An 8,226-nucleotide genomic window follows, 5' to 3' on the forward strand; every position below is an offset into this window, starting at 1 on the left:
GAGGCCCTGAAAGCAGACCTGGATGCCTCAGTGGAAATGCTGTACCCCCTCTTTGAGAAAATATGGGAAGAAGAAGTGATTCCGGCTGACTGGAAAGAGGGATATCTCATCAAAATCCCCAAGAAAGGAGACCTCAGCAACTGTGCCAACTATAGAGGAATCACACTCCTGTCGGTGCCAGGGAAGGTCTTCAACCGAGTCCTCTTAGAGAGAATGAAGGATGCCGTCGATCCACAGCTACGAGATGAACAGGCAGGTTTCCGGCAGAACAGATCATGCACGGACCAGATAGCAACGCTCCGCATCATAGTCGAGCAGTCTATGGAGTGGAACTCCTCGTTGTACATCAACTTTGTTGACTATGAGAAAGCATTCGATAGCGTGGATCGAGAGACCCTCTGGAAGCTCCTTCGCACTATGGCATCCCAGCAAAGGTGGTCAACCTGATCAAGAATTCATACGACGGCATACACTGTAGAGTGATCCATGGAGGGCAGCTCACAAACAGCTTCCAGGTGCGAACCGAGTCAGACAAGGATGCTTGTTGTCACCACTTCTCTTTCTTCTCGTCATCGATTGGATTATGAAGACATCCACTTACAAGCGTAGGAATGGAATCCAATGGTCATTGTGGACCCAGCTTGATGACCTGGACTTTGCCGACGACCTTGCACTCCTTTCGCACAGTAAACAGCAGATGCAAGAGAAGACCAACGTAGTGGCAGCCACGTCATCACAGGTTGGCCTCAACATCCACAAGGACAAGACCAAGATCCTTAGGATCAATTCCATCAGCAACTACCCAGTCACACTGAATGGAAGCCCCCTGGAAGAAGTGCAGTCCTTCACCTACCTAGGTAGCATCATCGACCAGCAGGGTGGCACAGACGCAGACATCAAAGTAAGGATTGGTAAGGCAAGAGCAGCCTTCTTACAGCTCAAGAACATCTGGAGCTCCAGAGAGCTGTCTTTGGCAATAAAGATTCGACTGTTCAACTCCAACGTGAAATCAGTCTTACTGTATGGAGCTGAAACCTGGAGGACAACCAAGGCGGGAAACTTAGATACATTTGGGGCCTGTCTACGCTACCGGTCTAGAGTGTCTTTGTAAGCTGATGACCCCCCACATGTTGTTCAGAACCTATGGATAACACAAGCTCCTAAGTGTGTTCTGTGCTTAGCCCCTATGGAACAGCTGGGCTGGGCGGCCTTTTCTCGCTGGGCTGTGCGGAGCAGGTTCTGGGCACTCGGGATATGAAGAGTCTCTCAAGGACTAATTCTTGAAAATAAATATCAATGAACTGCAACGCAATATAAAATCGCTGCTGCTAACATTGGTGGGTGATAAAATACTAGCAGAGTGGTAATTAATGCTGAGGACAGGGCAGTGACACAGAGCAATAGGATCCCTTGATAAGCTGGACCCATTCAAAGAAAACAAGTTTGAAAAGAACCAAATGAAAGGTCCTATACCTAGCAGCAAAGGATGCAGGTTGCACCTACAGAATGGGGACGTGTATCCAGGAAAGCACTAACTGTGAAGAGGATTTAGGGGCCATGCTGGGCAAGCCATTCAACATGAGCAACCAGTGTGATGCTGTGGTGACCAGGGCAAATACCATCATTAGATGTATGAAAAGAGCAGTGAGTAGAACAGGGAGGTGACACACCATCAGTAAGACTGATCCTGGAATACTGCATCCAGTTTTGGCGTCCACCTTTGAAAAAGATTTTGAAATATTGGAGATGGGGCAGCAAAAAGCAATGAAACGTTTTGAGGGCTGGAGTAAAATGCCTGCTAGTAAGCTATTGAAAGAGCTCAGCCTGTTTAGATTATCAAAAAGATCGGGAGGTGACGTCACTGAAGTATTTAAGTGACTTCATGGAGAGAAAATATCAGGTATTAAAGGGCTCATTAATCTAGCAGAGAATTAATCTCATTAATCTAGCCCCTTGGCCCCCCCACAACCCACCAAAATCCCTTGCCCTTTTCCAACACCCCCTCCCTGCTCCCTGCCCCCTTACTGCACTGCCTGGGGCCGGGGCCGTTCGGCCGGGACTGGGACTGGCACCGTGGGTCCCAACTCCTCGGGTTGGGCTGGGCCGGAGCCGCTCGGCCGGGACCGGTGCGACAGGGCCCGAGCTGGGATGGGTCGGAGACGCTCGGCCGGGACCAGCCCGAACCAGGGGTGCTTGGCTGGGACCGAGCTGGGGTGCTCAGATGGGGCCAGGCCAGGGACAGGGGGAGCTGCTCAGGTGGAGCTGGACCGGGCCGCACGCGCCGTGCCTCTCTGGAGCCCTCCTCACCCCTCTCCGCCCCAGCTTACCTGCCTGCTGCTTGTTTCAGGCTTCCCGCGAACATTTGATTCGTGGGAAGCAGGGGAGGGGGAGGAGAAGGAGGGCGGAGCGTTCAGGGGAGGAGAGGGACGTGAGCTGGGACAGGGGCGAGGTGGACAGCTGCCAGAGCTTTTGTTAAGTTTAAAAGCTTTTTTAGAACTGGTTGTCCTGGAACAACCGGTTCTAAAAAGGCTTCTAAACTTAACAACTGGTTCCTGGGAACCGGTGAGAACCGGCTCCAGCTCACCACTGGCTGGACAGGGGCAGGACATCAGCACTGCAGGGGAGGGGTGGGATTGGCAGTGACATCACAAGGGCCTTTGGCAGGACCTCAGCCTATTGGACAAAGGTGGTGGGGAGGCGATGATCTCACAGAGAGATCTTGACATCAGCCAGGCAGGACTGGGGTGCAGCACAGGGGCAACCTTGGAGATCCCTGTGGCTTTGCTGCAGCATGTCTCCTTCTCGAGGTCTCTCCTTGAGGACTGAGAGAGAATTAACTTTCATGTACGTGAGCGCAAGGAGGTACCCTCTTTGGAGTTTTCTCCTTTTCTTTTCTTGATTTTGCTAGAAAACAGACGTCCCTGTATAGAAGGTAAGAGCCTCCGAGAGGTTTGGAACCTGTTCAGTCTGATCCATCAGGTACCGGCTGATTTTTAGGAAAGGAAAACACTAGTTTGTGGTGGGGGCAGCATTTTATTTCCAACCTAGGACTTTGTCCCTTAGAATCATTGGGGACATTGGAGTTTCTCCTTTTTGTTTTCCCTTTTCCTGTCTCTTCCTCCTTTCTCTTCTTCTCTTGCATCTTTGTCCTTTCCCCCTGCTCTCCTTTCACCACCAGGACCTCTTCTGTGCATGTGGAGTGGGGGGCGGAGGGAGGGGGGGTTCCAATCCAACTCTCATTGCGGGAGGCCCTCCCAAAGACATGTGGCTGGAATAGTGCTCTAAGAGTGACTCCCTCCAGTGGTGACCTGGGACATCTGGTGAGAACTCTCAACTTTCTGATTCTCAGAGTCTCAGTGCTGATTGGGCGAGCATGGGGCTATTGTGAGGGAGGAGACTCAGGTCCTTGTTACTCGCTTTTAAGACCAAGGAAATAAACCATAACCAAACATGTGTTTGATTGCTCTTGATGCTTTTCTACATTCATTGTCTCTGAGCAATTCATGATTCTCTCTCTAAGGGGCTGTATAGAAGGTAAGAGCCTCGGAGAGGTTTGGAACCTGTTCAGTCTGATCCATCAGGTGCTGGCTGATTTTTAGGAAAAGAAAACACTAGATTGTGGGGGCAACATTTTATTTCTGACCTATGACTTTGTCCCTTAGAATTTCGGGGGACATTGGGGTTTCTCCTTTCTGTTTTCCCTTTTCCTCTGTCCCTCCTACCTTTCTCTTCTTGCTTCCTTTGTCCTTTTCCTCTGCTCTCCTCCCACCACCAGGAGCTCTGTGTGTGCACTGGGGGGAGAGGGGGTTATGGGAGGCCCTCACAGAGAGGTGAAACTGGAATAGTGCTCCAAGAGTGATCCTCTCGGTGGTAACCTCTACCATTCTTTGGGCTATTTGATGAGAACTCTTAGCCTCCACCCCTCAAAGTCTCAACCTTGATTGGCTGAGAAGGGGGCTATTGACAGGGAGGAAACGCTGGTCTTTGTTGCTCTCTTTTGTGACCAAGCAAATAAGTCACAACCAGTGATATGTTTGACCCATGTTGATGCTGCTCTGCATTCATTGTCTCGGGGCAGTTCATGAGCCTCTCTAACATTCAAATTCTTCTAAAATACTTGCGGAATAATTACTATGAACAATTGTTGGTCTGTAGATCATTTGAGAGCAACTCTGCTACTGACTGGCTGCATCAGCTAAGACAAGTCACTGCTCCTTTCTCAGCCTTAGTTTTTCCTTCTGTCAAGTATGAATAACAATCCTCTCCCACCTACCTTGCTCTGGGTGGATGATGGGGATCCACCAAAGAGTGTCACTAGTAGCAGTGCAGAATAGGAGGTGTCCTATCACATTGAGCCATATCAGATTATGACATAATATTCTATTTGATTGGTATTTTATTCTTTTGAAATTGTTAAGAGCAGCAACTACTTAGCTCAGACTGAAGCATCTCATCTAATTTTCTAGATCACAGTGTCTCTTCTTTGTGTACGACGAGACAGTTTAATGCACTGTGACAAACAGGAGATGCTCTTGTTTTGCACCCCCTGCTGCTGGCTGAGTTTCTCCATCCCCTGGCAATAAGACAGACTCTTGTTTTCACAGCCAGTCGATCGCCCTTGTGTCATCACCCTGCCTGCTGGCTGGGCAGGGTAACTCCTCAGGTCACCACCCTCTCCAGCCTGCCTTGGGCTTGGGGAGTGAGGAGGAGGGCGAGGGACATCTGCTGACCCTGAACATCCGCCATCCATCATACCATCACCTAGAGCAAGTGAGTGGCATTAGGGTTCCTCGGTGTCTTCCCCTGTCTGTCTGGGGAGAGGCAGAAAGAGGGGGAGAGAACATCTCCAAAGGGGGATTTCATTTGCAAACAGCTCCCAATAGCACCTCACTCTCAGACTGGGCAGGGGCTTCTCCAGAGCCGTCTCCAGTGTGTTTGGAAAGGTCTCAGCAATGGGGCTCCCAGCCCTTCCGTTGTGAAACACTGTTCCCCAGGCTGAGAGTCTCTGAGCTGGGCCAGACCCTGTGAGCTGCTGAGCATGGAAATCAAAGGGGAGTGAGGAGGGCCCTGGTCTTCCTGTGCCGAGGGTCTTTGTGACTGTGAGAGAAGAGGGAAAGAAGGTGGCTGTAGGGAGCCACGGGCACGGCCAGCTCCAGGCACCAGCCTACCAAGCACATGCTTGGGGCGGCACCTTGGGAGGGGGCGGTGATCGGGGTTTGTTTTTGTTGTTTTTGGTTTGGCCAGGCGGCGCAGGGAGCGGGGACTTGGGTGGTGCTGGCGGGGGCGGGGACTTGGGCGGTGCGACGCGGCACTGAGGAGGCGGGGACTTGGGCGGCGCGGTGCGTCGTGCCGCTCGGGGGGGGGGGGACTTTGGCGGTGCTACGCGACGCGCGGGGGAGAGGGGAATTGGGTGGTGTGACGCAGCGCTGGGGGGCGGGGACTTTGGCGGTGCGACGCGATGCTTGGGGGGGGGACTTGGGCGGCGCGACGCGGCGCTGGGGGGCGGGGACTTGGGTGGTGCGACGTGGCGCTGGGACGCGGGGATTTGGGCGGTGCGGTGCGGTGCGACGCGGCGCTGGGGGACGGGGACTTGGGCAGTGCGATGCGACGCGGCGCTGGGGGGCGGGGATTTGGGCGGCGCGACGCTCGGAGGGACAGGGACTTGGGTGGTGCGGTGCTGGGGGAGGCGGTGACTTGGGCGGTGCAACACAACACTCAGGGAGGGGTCGGGCGGCGCTCGTGGGGGCAGGGCGGCGCTTTTTTTTCCGCTTGGGGTGGCAAAAATGTTAGAGCCGGCCCTGGCGAAGGGAGGAGAAATAAATAGCTAATGATGAATCCTAGGGGCTTTGTCTTTTGTGGTGAAGGGTTTAAAATGGGTCTGCATGTCCATTCTATGTGAGGGGGTTGGTTTGGGGTCTCTGCAGGGAACTGTGACTCTCCGCCACTGTGAGGCGGGCCGGGCATCTCACTATCCTTTGTTGCCTCATCCCCTCCCCGCTGGGCTGTGAGCCCGGGCTGCCATCGGGCACAGAGGCACCACCCGTTTAATAATACTGAGTAGGGCCCCATAAATCCTAAGGATGGCCTTGGGTAAAACCCCTGGATCAGGCTGCCTCTAGAGACACAGCCCAAAGGCATCCTACGAAGTGGGTATTCACCCACGAAAGCCCATGCTGCAAAACGTCTGTTAGTCTATAAGGTGCCACAGGATTCTTTGCTGCTTTTACAGATCCAGACTAACACGGCTACCCCTCTGATACTTGAGCCCAAAGGCACTGACTTCTAGGCCTAATTAGATGCCAGGGGCTAATCAAAGGAAGCCAATCAGGGGGTAGCAGAGCCCCCTGGAAGACCACATCAGGGACTGGTGATCTCACCATTATCACCTGACTCTGCACAGACTGGCCTAGTGCCTGTGGGGAGGGTCAGTGAGATGATTATCAGACAAACTCTGTGTCTGGGCATGTCCATCCATCTCCTCATCCTCTTCTCCCAGGTTCTGGCTGCAGAGGGAAAGGTTTGCCCCGTAGTTAAGGTGCTACGTTAACCTGCACAGATCCAGGTTTTGCTCTGTGTGAAGTCAGGTAAGTCATTTATTTTGTCTGGGCCTGACTTACCCCTCTTCTAAATGGGGGTAACAACCTTCCACATCGCACGGCAGCAGAGACATTGTGTGAGGAGGAGAAAGGGACAAATGAACCCATATACCTTCCCCGCACCGACTTGCTGCTTGCCTTGTAGTGAGCATGCTCAGACAGACTGAGCATGCTCAGTAACATCAGCTGAAGGCACTGCCCTGACTCTGCCCCCACACTATTGGCAGGTACAGATGTCTCTGCACAGCAGTATGTGAGTCTAAGCACATGGATGTTTGTGAGTTGCTCAGACAGTGCAGGGATGGGGGCCAGGTAAGGATCTGCAATAGCTAGGAGTGCAGCTCTTTCCTGTCCACATTAAATCACAAAAACGTCTCATTGGGATTGTTGCACTGACTCCTTCACTAGCTGGTGTTTCTCTTAATGCCACAGCTCTTGGAATCCTGTGATTACGTGACAATCTCAGCTCTCACTTTAACAAAAGTAAGTTTCTTGCTCTTGGGGCTGAGTAGAAAAGGTTGAGTATGTGACCAGAGCAAATCCTGCCTGCTTGCTCACAAACAAACAAACAAACAAACAAAAACAGTCCAGAATATATTTTTTTAGAAGAAAAACCCTCATGTTTTCTTCAGCAGCCTCTTGATTTTTGCTTATATGGTGCTGGCAATATTGCCTTGGCAGGGATCAGTTTGTTTTCAGGCCTGGCTTCTCCAGCAAAGTCTCTAAGGACCTAAATATAAAACTGAGCATTCTGAGTGATTCCTTTACATCACCCCCAATCCAGGAGGGCTGTGCTCTTTTGCTGCTTATGCCCACAGCCCGGCTCCATGCGCATTCCCACACCTCGCCCTCTCTGTTTCCCTATCTGTTAACTCTGCAGTTTTAGATAAATGATGGCACAAAATTAGGGGGCTTTCCATGGGGGATGGGGATTTAAGGCCTGAGTTCTCAGTGGCACAGCATTGCCAACCCCAAAACTTTTGAAAATCATTAGTCAGGACTCCCAGAATGATGTGATGACTTTTGTGAGACTAAAAAATAAAAATACTAATAAATGTTGAGTTCTTTCTATTTGCCTTCTGACTTCTCACACTTTATAGGCTGACTCAGGTCACATTTTAAGTTTTTCTCTGCAACCAAGACAACTAGAAACTTCCTTTGTTTAGGTCCCTAACTTCTGTTTGCTAGAAGCTGGGAATGGGCAACAAGGGATGGATCACTCGATGATTCCCTGTTCTGTTCATTCCCGCTGGGGCACCTGGCATTGGCCACGGTCAGAAGACAGGACACTGGGCTAGATGGACCATTGGTCTGACCCAGTCTGGCCATTCTTATGTTCATGAGATTCACGATAAAATCATCAATGTTGGCAACACTTTTGACACTGCGTCTCCTTTACACTGAGGCAGAGCTGCCTTAGCGTATGTTAGAATCAGGCCTTTGAAACACTGATTCCAGCTTAAACAAGTTTTTGGCCTGTGAATTGAATATCCCTAGACTCAGAAGGATTAGATTTTATCGGTAGATGTCAGCAAATGTTGATTTCACTTTTCACACACAAACCGATGAAAAAATATTTCCATTGATAAGAACTGAAATTTACAAATACCTACAGTAAGAAAAATGCTGC

This window comes from Mauremys reevesii, unplaced genomic scaffold, assembly GCF_016161935.1.
Source record: "Mauremys reevesii isolate NIE-2019 unplaced genomic scaffold, ASM1616193v1 Contig79, whole genome shotgun sequence".
Classification (NCBI taxonomy): Eukaryota; Metazoa; Chordata; order Testudines; family Geoemydidae; genus Mauremys; species Mauremys reevesii.